At 41.3% G+C, this 12,593-nt stretch overlaps 1 protein-coding gene across 7 annotated transcripts in view; it reads left to right on the top strand.

Moving 5' to 3' along the window:
* The window catches only part of LOC109291965 (poly(rC)-binding protein 3-like), a 316,506-nt gene that overhangs the window by 464 nt on the left and 303,449 nt on the right, over positions 1-12,593 (top strand). The window lies entirely within an intron of this gene.

Here is a 12,593-nt window from a genome sequence, read left to right as displayed (position 1 = left end):
TTTTTTTTTTTTTTTTTTTTTTAAAGGAAAAAATCTTTAAGACTGGAACTCAGCTTGCTGTATTTGCTGTCCCATATGCACTGTGATCAGAGTTGTGTTTATCTAGCGTGCTGTTAATCGTGATGGCTGAATGCCCAGGGCAGCCTAACAAAAGGCAAATCTTTCAAAGATTTAAACTAACAAGTTGCTTTTAAAGTGATTTGTATGGAGATTTTTTTTTAATGTTTGTATGGCTTATCATCTGGACAAGAGGGCTACATTAAAATATGTATTGGGGATTGTCATTTGAAATGTGTGCGCTTCATTTTGGTGAGCAGCTCAGCCTGAGTTGGCAGCTTGAGGATTTAAATGCTATAATATCATTTAAAGGCTTTCTTACCCTCCCTGTTTTCCTCCCCAGTTAATAGTTTGCTGTAAGTTTAATGTGAAATCAGGACAGGCAAAAGCAAGCTATTCACTAAAAAAAAAAAAAAAATAACCCCCACAAGCTGTTGTGGTCTGATTAGAAAAGCAGAGGCTAAGAAGTTTTTTGGCATACTGTAAATGAGTATTACAATAAAAGAATCAAGTGAACTGAAATACTTTCTCATGTAGTACGAGTCTTATCATTTGAAGCTGTATGAATATATTTAACCGATTATTGCAATTTCTTGAGATTTTTTAAAAATCTTGTTGATAAAACAAGACAACCGCTAGCCTAATCATATGTGTTTGACAATAGAGAAAAAGAACATGTGCAACTTCTTTAATACCTAGTTCTTAAAGAAAATTCAGTGTTAGTCAGGAAATTGACAGAAAATTTAGGATAGTGCTAATAGGATTGTGTTAAATTTCTGGATATCCTAAAGTCAAAATATTTTCTTTTTAGGTTAGAAAAAGTTGTATTACTTTATGTTTAAGGCTAACTAAATTTCCATTTGTTCATTTGACATCTTTTTTACAACTCCATAACTTGAGGATGTTATTTGTTACTGATCCATGGTTAAACACAATCCTGCTATAATGAAATATATATGCTTTTTGTTATTCTTATGTGTTTGAAGGTATTTTCTATTTGTTCTCTTCATAATTTTTATAAGATAAATTTACTAAATGTAGACTAGCAGCAAACTCCACTATAAATGACATGCAAGAAAATCAAGTCACAGAAAGGAAATCAGTTCAGTTGCTGTGTATCAATACCTTCAAATGTTAACACTTTTTAAAATCCTTTTTAAATGCATTGTTGCAAAATCAATTTTCCTTCAGATCTAGCTATTTTTCTTGTTTTTTCCTTGTATATAAGGCTTATGGAAGTGGCACAACAGCGCAAAATGGAGGCAAGTGAGTAGTAATCCACTTGTGCAGTACTTATCACCTAAAAAGATGCCTGGTACAAAGTTCATACACTAGTGTTGTGGATTACTCAAAATGGATTCCAGGAATTGGCCATAGAAAAGGTAGACAAGCACTTCTTAAGAGGCTTACAGTTGGTTGCGATTGACATTGCATTTTATTTAAACAAAAATGCTGCTAGTGATGCATCAACTGTATTTTTTAATAATCCCTAGTGAGAGAAGAACACTAAAACATGTATAGAATAATAAAAATTGTAAAGATGCATACATAATATTGATAACAGCTTTGCAAGTTGAAATAACTGGTTTACTATATGAGAAGATCCCTTTATAACTGCATTATAATCTATTTCTGACTAGAGATAATGATAAGTATACAGGTGAATGGATTTCTTGGTCAGATCATACCTTTCCTTACAATTCCTAGTTTCTTATTCATGAGACGTTGAAGATCTTCAAAATATTGAAATCACTTGCTATTAGTTTTTTCAAGAAGTGCCTGTAAACCTTCTCCATACTGTACATGGTATGACAATGTAACGAATTGTGAATGTAGTACAAGTTTGTTTTATCCTTTAATGAATTAATATATTTTTCTTGCATTTTTTAAAGCTAAAAATCTGGGTAATGCACCTTAGTGATAAATATATAAATAAGAAAATAATAGCAAAAAAGCACACTCCATTAGAAAGCCTCATTATTTGAAAACAGCTTTATGGAAGGCAAATTGGTAATAATCCTGGCACATGTGTGGTTTATCCTAAATTCTACAGTTGCTTTACCATTAGGTACTTTACTCTTTTAATCCTCCCTTTTTTATGAATTGCTTTTTGCCAGAAGTCCAGAATCTTGAACTGGGTCTTTAACTTTTACTTGGTCCTTATGCCCCAGGACGTCCATGAAAGTTTGCCTAAGGGAGAATTTGAGTATTAAATGAAGGAGCACTTCAGGATGTGACCCATGCTATTCAGAATTCTGTTAGCTATCAAGCTCTGTGAGGGGAATTTTGTTTTTTGACATTAATATGAACTGATTTGACAGATATTTTTGTGCAGGATTTTATTATGCTGACTTGTTGGTTGGACAATAAACAAAAAAGCTCTCTGATATCATTGCAAACAGTCAGTCATTGTCCTTTTGAAAAGGGTGAAGTGGATTCTCAGTTTTCTTGCACTTAATGCAGTTCACATCTGTACAGATTAAGCACAAAAAAAAATCCAGTACACAAGAATAGTAGTGATTTGCAACTATTATGCAGGGCAAGAGAGAATCTGGCCCTCCAGTTCCATCTTTTCTAAGAAGTGGGAGTTCAGACTAGACTCTTTCAGGAAGGATGGCACAAGGATTTTACAGGGGTACAGGTACTTATCTACAGTGGGAGAAGTTGAGCAGGCTCAAAAGGTATCAGGAATGTAGCTGAAGCCAAGACCTTGCAGGTGTATGGGACAAATGCCAGAGAAGTGGGCCTTCAGAAGCTGGAAGGGCAATGAGGATGTGGGCTACTGGTGCCGCCTTACTCGGGGGGAGGGGGGGCATGTACCCCCATGACCAGTGCCACCGAGCAGGGGGGAGGAGGGTCCCCTCCAGCTGGTCCCATGATGGCTGATCACTGCAGTCACTTCCAGGAGTGGCTGTGGCCACTTCTGTGATCAGTCTGCACTTGCAGAGGGGGCACCGGCACTCCTGCCTGCCCCGCCTGCCCATCGCCTAAGCGGTGAGCGCAGCTGGTCATGCCACCACTGGATGAGGAAGCTGAGTTGGAGCACGTAGTTTTGAGAAATTGTGGAGAGAAGATTGGGCATCCGTCACAGGGAGTGTGTGGCAGCTAGGAAGGGGTAAGGAGAGAAAGTGGCCAAGTCTTGCTGTAGGTGGGTTCTGCATCTGGGAGGGGAGTCGAATGTGGGTTCTTTGGTGGGGATTAATGCATAAAGACTTGAGAGCTGGAAAGTGAGCATCAGGATACTTGTCATGAGGGGCAGGGGGGGGATTTGGCAGCTGAGGAGGGAGGTCAGGTGTAACAATTACAAACTGGGTGCAGTGGGAGGGTTCAGCAGTGAACAGGCTGCGGTTAGTCTGAATAACCTTAGACATCTCTATTAAGCCTGTGAAAGCAGCACAGCAAATGATTATAAGCAACAAAAGATAGAAACTGCACTAATTGCAAACCAACATAAAGGTCTAAAAATAAGCTTAAATAGCCACTTTTAGTGCTACAGATTCATTCAGAGCTCCAATCAAAATACAGCATTGCTGTGATAATATATTGCTGTAAATTTGAATAACCGTTTCTCACAAGAAAATGTAGAATTCACTATACAATTTGAGAGACAATGCTTTTTTTTTTTTTTAAAGTGGTCCTGTCACACTTTAATAACAACTGCGTTTTGCCACCTCCATTCGCTGAGCAATAGATTCAATTTGTTGTTTCTGAAGCACAAAAGGAAAGGAAGAATTACACAAGAGGCAAAGAGATTATGCATAGTTCATGCACAGTAACAGAAAGAGGGAATGATGAATTCTCCCGATTTTTGTTCCTTATATATTTTTAAGTTCTTTGGGAAGTTTCCTGTGCTGGCTGCCATCAGAGATAGAAGTATCAACAGGAGAAAAATGGGTCACTAGGGTTTTAGTATTAAGCAGCAAATCCAGGGCCAATAGGATTTAGCTGAGATGTTAAGGTTTATTCAGTGCATTTAGTTAATGAAGTAAAAAGTTTGAGGCAGAGTTGTGGGGAGGGGACAGCCTGGCCTCCTGCCAGGTGGTATGTCCTGCAGTAATTCTTTCTGATTGATAGATATTCCAAAGGACAAAAAAGAGCTAAGCAAAGGGGATTTTAATTAAAAATACCAGCACAAAGCCTGCTCTTCTGGATTAAAATCCATCTGAAATAGTAACGGGCATCCATGTAGTATGGCAGGGGAGTGAAGTATTAACACTTGACTGTGGGGAGGACAGGAAAATACAATGCATCTATATTTCTACATACTACCTATAAAACTGAGAGCTCTTGCACAAAAAACTGCCAGTAACAAATGTCCATGAATCAGTCATGTGCAGGCAATTAATTCCTTTTTCAATGGCAAACAAATTCCTAATCTTTTAAATCATGAATGGCTTGAGCTGTTCTAGCATGTGATCTGAAACTGCTATGTGCTCCATAAAAAGATTTTCTACCTAAGATTTACATTTTTATGCATCTCTGGTTCAGCCCCTGCACTTGCTGCTGATTGCAGTGACCAATTGTATACATTGATGTTGTAACTAGATTAGGCCCTGCTTAAAAAAAAGTTTCCTATCTTTAAGTTTAAAAGAAAACACAGAAGTCATATTTCTTATGGGTTAATTTATGCAGGTTTTCTTTTTCTTCTTAAAATTCTGTGCTCATATAGGCAAAACTACTACTTAAGTCAGATTCCTATCTTTCCCAAGGGTAGAGAGGACATCTAGAATCTGTTGAACCTCCCTGCTAAATCCACCATCCTTGAATAACTTAGCCAGAGATATCTTAACATGTTCTTAGCCAGGATCTGGGAGGTTTGCCTGAGTAAAGACCAGAAAGGTCTGGTATCCGTCTTTCAATGGACACTTTGTCTAAGGACGGAGGAGGCAAGCACTGCAGAAGTTGACCATACCACCTGCTAAGAATAGTCTTTGGAGTTATAAAACATCTTAAAGAGATACTGAGTACTAGTAGTCCAAAAAAGCAATTTTTTCCGGCCCAGGTAGTGTATTGTGGTTGCACACAGGATGATGAGAAAATTTGCACGAGACGGTTGAAAACATATAACAGTTCAATTAAAAACAAGGTATGTTTCTTTTAATATGTGTGTACTATTATAATAATAATAATCATCATATATATATATACACATACACCAATCAAAAGAAATAAACAATTCAAAATTGTTATGAAAATTTGCAAGGAAGAATTTCCACAAATACTTTTCTTTGTGTTTATGTTCAGTTCTAGTGTGTGTCTCAGATTCTTTCCTGAGAACTTAAATTCATAGAGAAGCATGCATCATGACTGCAGAAAGCAACAAAGGATAGTTTCATTATATAAACAAAAGAGAGACAGAAAAAATAATAATATGATGACATGGGATAAAAAGTGACATAGCTGCATGGAGATTCCAAATGGTGGAATGAGTTTAAAAGAGATGGCATGGCTAAGCATAGCAGTACCAGGCTCCCAATGAAACTCAGCAAACGTCAAGATGATACCACAAAAAACAAATGGGATTTCAAAAGTTTGTACAACAGAAAGATACTGTTCCCCTGAAATGTTGTCAAATTTTAAATGTATATAGTCATAGTTTTAATTGGCAGTCAGTAGGATTGTCACACTGGGTGCATCTAAACTAGCAATTAATCTGATGTATTAAACTCCAATGCAGTTCGTGCTTGAGTCAGCTGCTCCCAGGCACCGCATTTACAGGAGCATCCAGGACCTTGGCAGTCTGTGCTGAAGAGGGACTGCTCCAGGCTGGCAGGAGGCACAGGGGGTCAGCCCAGGCTCTGGGGGGCAGTGTTGGGTGGTGGAGGGACTGGCTGAGGCACAAGGGTGCTACAGTGCAGGGCTAGCCAGCATGCAGCTCCCACACTGTAGCCCCCTTGTGTTTCAGCCAGCCCCAGTCACCATCTACATGTTTTGCAGCAGCGTAAATCACTCCACCATAGGGTAGTACTATCCTACAGCTAAGTTAATTAATTTACTGTGCCCTAATATGAGCACACATGTAAACAGTTAGGTTTTACTGAAGAGCTAATTAGTCAACTTTGCAATAAAGTGCGTGTGTAGATGTACCCACTGAGGGTTAATGTCACACTGAGTATTTTCCAAGTGGAGCCCCAGCAGTGCCCAGCTGTGATGTGGATGAGCAGTGTGGCAGAGCTATGCCCCAGAAGTTCAGCCTGCAGTTGAGCACACTGCATTGAGTGCAGCCTAAGTATTATGTTCCTTTGGGGTACAGAGTGGAATCTGGAGGGGTGGGGAAGAAGTCAAGTGAGGTGAATAAGCTGCACTACTCAAAGAATGAATGCCTCATGCTTGCCTTGGTATAGCTTAGCTTCTTACCATTTATTAGGGCTCTATACAAATGGTACAAGCTTGACCTGAAAAATATTTTTCCAGGCCTGTTCTACCACACTTACACTGTCTGAGTGTTATTCATTCAGTCAATTGTCAGCTAATTCCTATATAGCATTTAAGTCCTACTTAACTCCAATTAGGAGAGTGGGAGCAGGGTCTCAGTGAGCACAGTGATTGCCTTTCAGTTATCCAAACATTATTGCTATCTCTGGGATCTCATAAGCATAGCTGTGGTCATGTCCAATGCCTAGCCAAGAAGTTAAAATAGAAATTTAAACTATGGTTGTGTAACATTAAAAGTCAGAGGAAACAAAAGTAAAGGTTGTAAATAGAAAAGATGTACATAACACGATATATTAAAATACCCACTAATTTCTGTAAGTTTTGTATAGAGCTCAATATTATAAGCTGTGGAGCGCACAGACTCCAATAAGTTTTCTGCAGTTGATTAAGGGAGATAGATGGGGGGGGGCAGTTTTTTTGTCATATGAGATGAGAGATAAACTAGACATGGTGTGTCTGTGTGCATTTCTGACACCATGAGGGAAAACAGGAAGGGATTTGCCTCCAGTGCTACCAAGATGTAGGTTCAAGATTTTACTTAATAGAAACACAAACCAGCATAAAACCAAGAGCCACACTTTGATTCTGAATTCCTCAGAGATCTAAGGTTTTTAGCTCTGGTTTTGGTTTAGTCTTATATTTCTGTTTCAGATGGTAACAAACGTTATTAGACTAGAAGTTATATTTCTGCTGAAAGATCCAGGTGCCAGTGAGTAATCCAAAAGATTATTCATTGTTATCCCAGTAGTATTTACATTTGAGAAATGTGGTCTGCATTAGGTAATGGAAAGACTGACCTTGTCAATTTAACATTATGGACAGTATATAACTTATGCCTCTAGACTTTGGGGGATAGGGAAGGGAGGAGGAATTCTCACTGACCTTTCTCATTACAGCAGTTCAGTGAACCAACAGTGTTTCTAGTGTCAGATGTATAGTCACATTTAGAGTCACTCTATACTTTAAATTCATGTCATGTAGGAGATGGTATGTTGTAGGGCTTTTCAACACAAGAAAAGCCTCTGTCACTCAACTAAGCTGGCAGTTATAGCTATACCATCTTCCCAAATGACATGAGTTAAGCCAATCAGTGTACTCTTCTGTTGGCATAGCAATGTTCATGCAAGGGATGCTACAAAGGCTGCATACACCTGTTCAAATGACTTGGGAGACTTTTCCTGGGCTTGCTTTCCTAAGAGAGAAACTTACCTGGAGACCCCTGAACAGATATTCAAATGCTGAGACCTTGAAGTGCTGATGCTGTGCACCCATGGGGCCCCTACGCACACATCTCAGCATGCAATGTAGGCTCCCTCAGTCTGACTGGAGACAGAATGGTAGCAGTGCTCAGGGCAACCCTGATTGGTTGACCCAGACTGATTAGGGTCAGCCTACGTGTCCCTGCATCACAATATGTATGAAGGAGAGAAGGGAGGGGAAGGTGCTCTGCTTCCTGCTCAACTTGAGTAGTAGAATCCAGCAAATGACATAATCTCCATGGGTGGGTGGGAGTGGAAGCAAAACACCCTGGGATGCTAGAGGACTGTGCTATGGTCCCTTTCAGAAGAGAACATGTACAGACATTTGTTGGCCCAGGTATGATTAAACCCTGGTTGTTCCCGAGTTTTTTCTCTCCTAGGCTAGGGGCAGCCATTTAAAAAAGCCTGAGCCTGAATTGATTCAATCTTCACAGGTTAGTCTAACCTGGCTGGCTAAATCAGTTTTGTAATCAGCTGGACATCCCAGCACATGCTTGCAGTGGCTCAGGCTAGAAGCCGGGGGGACTAGAGCAGCCCTCCCTTCCGTTTGACAGGGCTGAGCTGATGGGGGTGTGACCAGGCCCCGCAGGATGCTCTGATTAGCCCAGCAGAAAATTGATAACAGTGTTTATCACCCCAAACTCAGTGTTTATCACCCCATTAAGAAAATAACAGAGGGACATTACTAGCTGCCTGTTAATTCAGCACAGATTGTAACCAGCATATGGTCTGCTAGCTTAATACACAGAAACCTCTCCCCAAGGCAGAGGGGAGAGGGGAATTCCTGCTTAACAGGGAGTGGTGAGGGGAAGGGGGAGACCATCCCGCAGTCTTGCTGGAGCTGCAGGCAGGGAGCAGAGGGCCAGCCCTGCTGTGGAGCAGAGAGTATACCAGGATGCTGGGGGAGTCTGATTTATCTTAAACCAGCAAGGGGTCTGCGACAGACATGGCATAAACCAGTTTGAGCCAAATCAGTTAAGTCTGATACTACATTCAACCAGGTTTTATTTCAAACTGGTTTCAGCCATTTTCAAACTGGTTTATGTGCACTGAACATCTGTTCTATTACAGGTTCATAAACCTACAGTCCTTCAAATAGTATCAGACATCCTCCAAAGCTAGGGATAGACATTCAAGAAGCCTGAGCCTGAATTGATTCAATCTTTGCAGGTTAGTCTAGATTGAACCAGTTTGCAGATGCACAGACATTCTCTCTGGATGGAGAAAATGCAGGCCCATGCCTGCAGTGGCTCAGGCTAGAAGCTGGGGGACACTAGAGCAGCCCTCCCTCCATTCTATAGTGCTGAGCTGGGGTGGGGGCATGGCCAGGCCCTGGCAGGATGCTCTGCCTAGGGAGGGGTGTAAACCCCCACCTTGCCTACACCATCTCAGGCTTTTCCCTGCTCAAGGGACAGAAGTGTTGTCAGACTGCAGCCCCTGGCTAGCACTCTGAGGCAAAGTGGGGGGGAGGGGGGCATAGTGCATGCATCTATTGATGACATTGAGCTTTTCAATCTCCCTCTCCCTGCTTCTTCATACTGTCTGCAAATCTGATGGGTGAGGGAGCCAGCAGGGGCTTGACTCCAGAGTGTTGGGGCTTGAGTCCAGAGTGAGCGCACGTGTGCATCCAGCACATGTGCCCCCTGTACTTACCAGTGATGGCAGAGGCAGCAGCAGCAGATCCTCTAAAGGGGTTGTTTTAAATTCAGGGTCATCTTGGATTGTGGCAGATACACATTATCATATTTATCATCCATCCGTTCTTCCTCAGTAACTGCCTGAGTATATACTCTTACCCACTCCTAAACCACAGTAGCTTAGCCCTCAGTAAGAGAGGGCTAATAAATCTAAATACATGATATAGGTTCAGAATGACTATTCTGCTCCTAACACCTACTAGAAAATACTAGGTAATGTTATCAGCATGTCAGTTCCTAAGGTGTGAGCAGCCAGGCTGAAAGCCAACCAGAAATGTCATATGAGAGTAGAAACCAGAGTCAGTTTGGCCCAAATCAGTTAAGTCTGATACTACATTCAACCAGGTTTATCTTAAACCAGTTTCAGCCATTTTGAAACTGGTTTATGTGCACTGAACTTATGTTCTGTTACAGGCTTAAACCAGTTTCTGATCACTTAAACCTGTTTATGTGTAATGTCTGCCCCTAGCATTGATGTTTTGTAAGGCTTGATTTCACAAAGGGATCTCTAGAGCCAGAAAACTGTGTTTCATCTGTTACTTGTATATAATTCCACCTTCTATGAGAAACACATTGATATTGCTAGTACTGAAGACTCATGAATCTGGGGAATCCTATGTTTTAGAGGGATTTTTGAAGGACTGGAGAATCTCATATAAAAGCCAAAAAAAAAATCACTGTGAATTGGTAGCAAATGGCTGCAGCTAAAAACAACTCATTTGGTCTGATTTGAGGTTAAGACTTCATGTTTAGTGTGGTATTCATATGGATTGTGTCTTGCTCTTATAGAAAAGTCCTGTAGGATTTAATAGAAAATGGAATCATTCTAATCAAATAATACAGAACTATGTTTCTGCTTGTAGCATGGCTCAACCAAAGTAGAAAAGTGGACATGCTCTATTCAACTCTATAGGTTTCTAATACATTTGGTTAAATTTAGAATAAAATTCTGAGAACCTTCATTAAATTTCTGTAGAACTCTTTTGGTTACATCCCTTTTAGGTGTTATGGGACTGTCAAAAAAGATGAGTCCATGCTTGGTGCACAGAAGATACACTCACTATATTGAAAATTCTTTCTTTGTTTTCTTTCTTTTTTTTGCAGAAAGCCATGTTGTAGGTCAGATTTATCTGTGTATTTTGGTGACAGCAGCTGGAAAATTGGTGCAACTGGCAAGAGAGACTGGCTTTATAGTGATTTAGCACTGTTAAAAAGGTGCAAAACAGCCAGAATATGCCTGGGAACCTGGCCTCCTAGTTTAAGGCATGGTTCTTACTATTGTTCTGGTCTCAAAATATCCATTGTTTGCAAGAATACAAGCAGGATGGGACAAAAATAAGCTATTTAACCATTATAACACTTTAAAGTAAATTTTCAAAAGAGTAGTGATCAATTTTTGTATGCCTGGCTTAAAGAGAGAAAAATTGATGGACTCTTATTACTGGCCATTTTTTTTTAAATGTGTGCTTGCTGTATCTGGTCTCCATGGTAGGAACAGCTGCTGCAGTTTGTGAATAGGGACAAAGGGAATTGAGCAGGACTTTTGGGGAAATGAGGACATAGACAGAGGGTCTTGTTTTTCCACTTAGGATCAAACAAATAGCTACATTGGGGATCAGGAAGGAATTTTACTCTATGGTCTGATTGGTGCAGAGTGTAGGACTTTTTGGGTCTATACATTATACATGTGATCTGGGGTGGAGCATGGGGAGGTGCATTTTAATTAGAGCAGCTCTGAGAGCTGCTCTAATTGAAGCACCCAGAGTGTCACGTGTTCAGTGTCCCACGCTTTAAAATAGCGGCAGGAGCACTTGAACTAAAGCTTGTTCAAGGAGCTTTATTTAAAGCACCCTCACTGCCATTTTTGAAATGCAGAAACACTGAATGCACAACGCAGATCCTGCTAGAGCACACTAACTAGCACACTGCAACAGACTCGCAGGAGATTGAATTGAGTCTGCTCTAGCGCATGCAGATTAGCATGTGTCAGAGCTGAGGTCCATCATGTGTATAGGTGCCATTTATCTTCCTCTGTAGGGGTGGCATAGCCCTTTGTCTTAAACTCTCAAGTATATTATTTTAACAACTCCAACAGCAACAGAACACTAACAGCCCTCCCTTCCAGCTCCACTTTTCCATGAATATGTGCATGGATTTAATATGGTAGGTTGAAACTTCTATTTATTTAACACTAAAGGTTTTTTACTGGACACAATACAGGATTAAAATCCTTTACCATACAAATATGAAATGAGATTTGATTTCCATGGGAAGCCATGTTTCAGCCCATCGATGAATCTCAGCCCCCCTTCCCCTAGCATGGGACTCAAACACTTATACCAGTTAGCTCATTCTGTAAAGACCAGTCCCCAGACCAACAGGGTCTACTAATCTCTTCTCAATCTCCCTGGTCAGTGTTTCCCCCATAACCTGGTCCCTTGAAGGTTTCTTGGCTAGCTTCACTTGTAGATTTTATTTAGCTCTCAACCTCCTGGCTCCTGACCTGGCTTTTCCTTGGACTCTGCTTGCCCTGACTCTGGTTTCTACCCTCATCTGACATTTCTGGTTGGCTTTCAGGCCTGGCTGCTCATGCCCTAGGAACTGACATGCTGATAACATTACCCAGTATTTTCTAGTAGGTGTTAGAAGCAGAATAGTCATTCTGAATGTATATCATGTATTTATATGTATTAGCCCTCTCTCATTGAGGAAAAGCAGTGATAGGGGGTCAGGTGGTGGGAGAGGTAGTAAAGGGGCAGATGAGAGGTGGGGAGATAATGGGAGGGGCAGCCATCTTCCCCCCCCCCCCATACCATTTCTGTGCCTGTCCCTCTGGCTTTCTCTGCCCCCATGCTGCTGCTACAGGGGCAGGCTGGGGCTGTGCTCTGCACCTCAGGCTGGAGTGGGGACAGAGCCTGCCTGTGCTGGAACAAGAGTAAGCAGGGGTGGGGAAGCATGGCAGAGGAAAGCGGCGGGGGGGACCCCGAGGCTGCAGGGAGCAGAAGGAGGAAGGAGGTAGATGTGGGGGCAGAGGAATGTGGAGAGATGGTGGCGGGGGTCAAGCCCAAGTTTGCAGGGGGGAGAGGCAGAGCATGTACAGATGGTGGAGGAGCAAACAGCAGCTGCAGCTCTGGTCCCAAGCTAG

Source organism: Gavialis gangeticus, unplaced genomic scaffold (genome assembly GCF_001723915.1).
Source record: "Gavialis gangeticus isolate Ggan-Ray unplaced genomic scaffold, GavGan_comp1, whole genome shotgun sequence".
In the NCBI taxonomy this organism is placed as follows: Eukaryota; Metazoa; Chordata; order Crocodylia; family Gavialidae; genus Gavialis; species Gavialis gangeticus.
The sequence above is the reverse complement of the archived record's forward strand: the minus strand, read 5'-3'. Positions and strand labels throughout refer to the sequence as shown.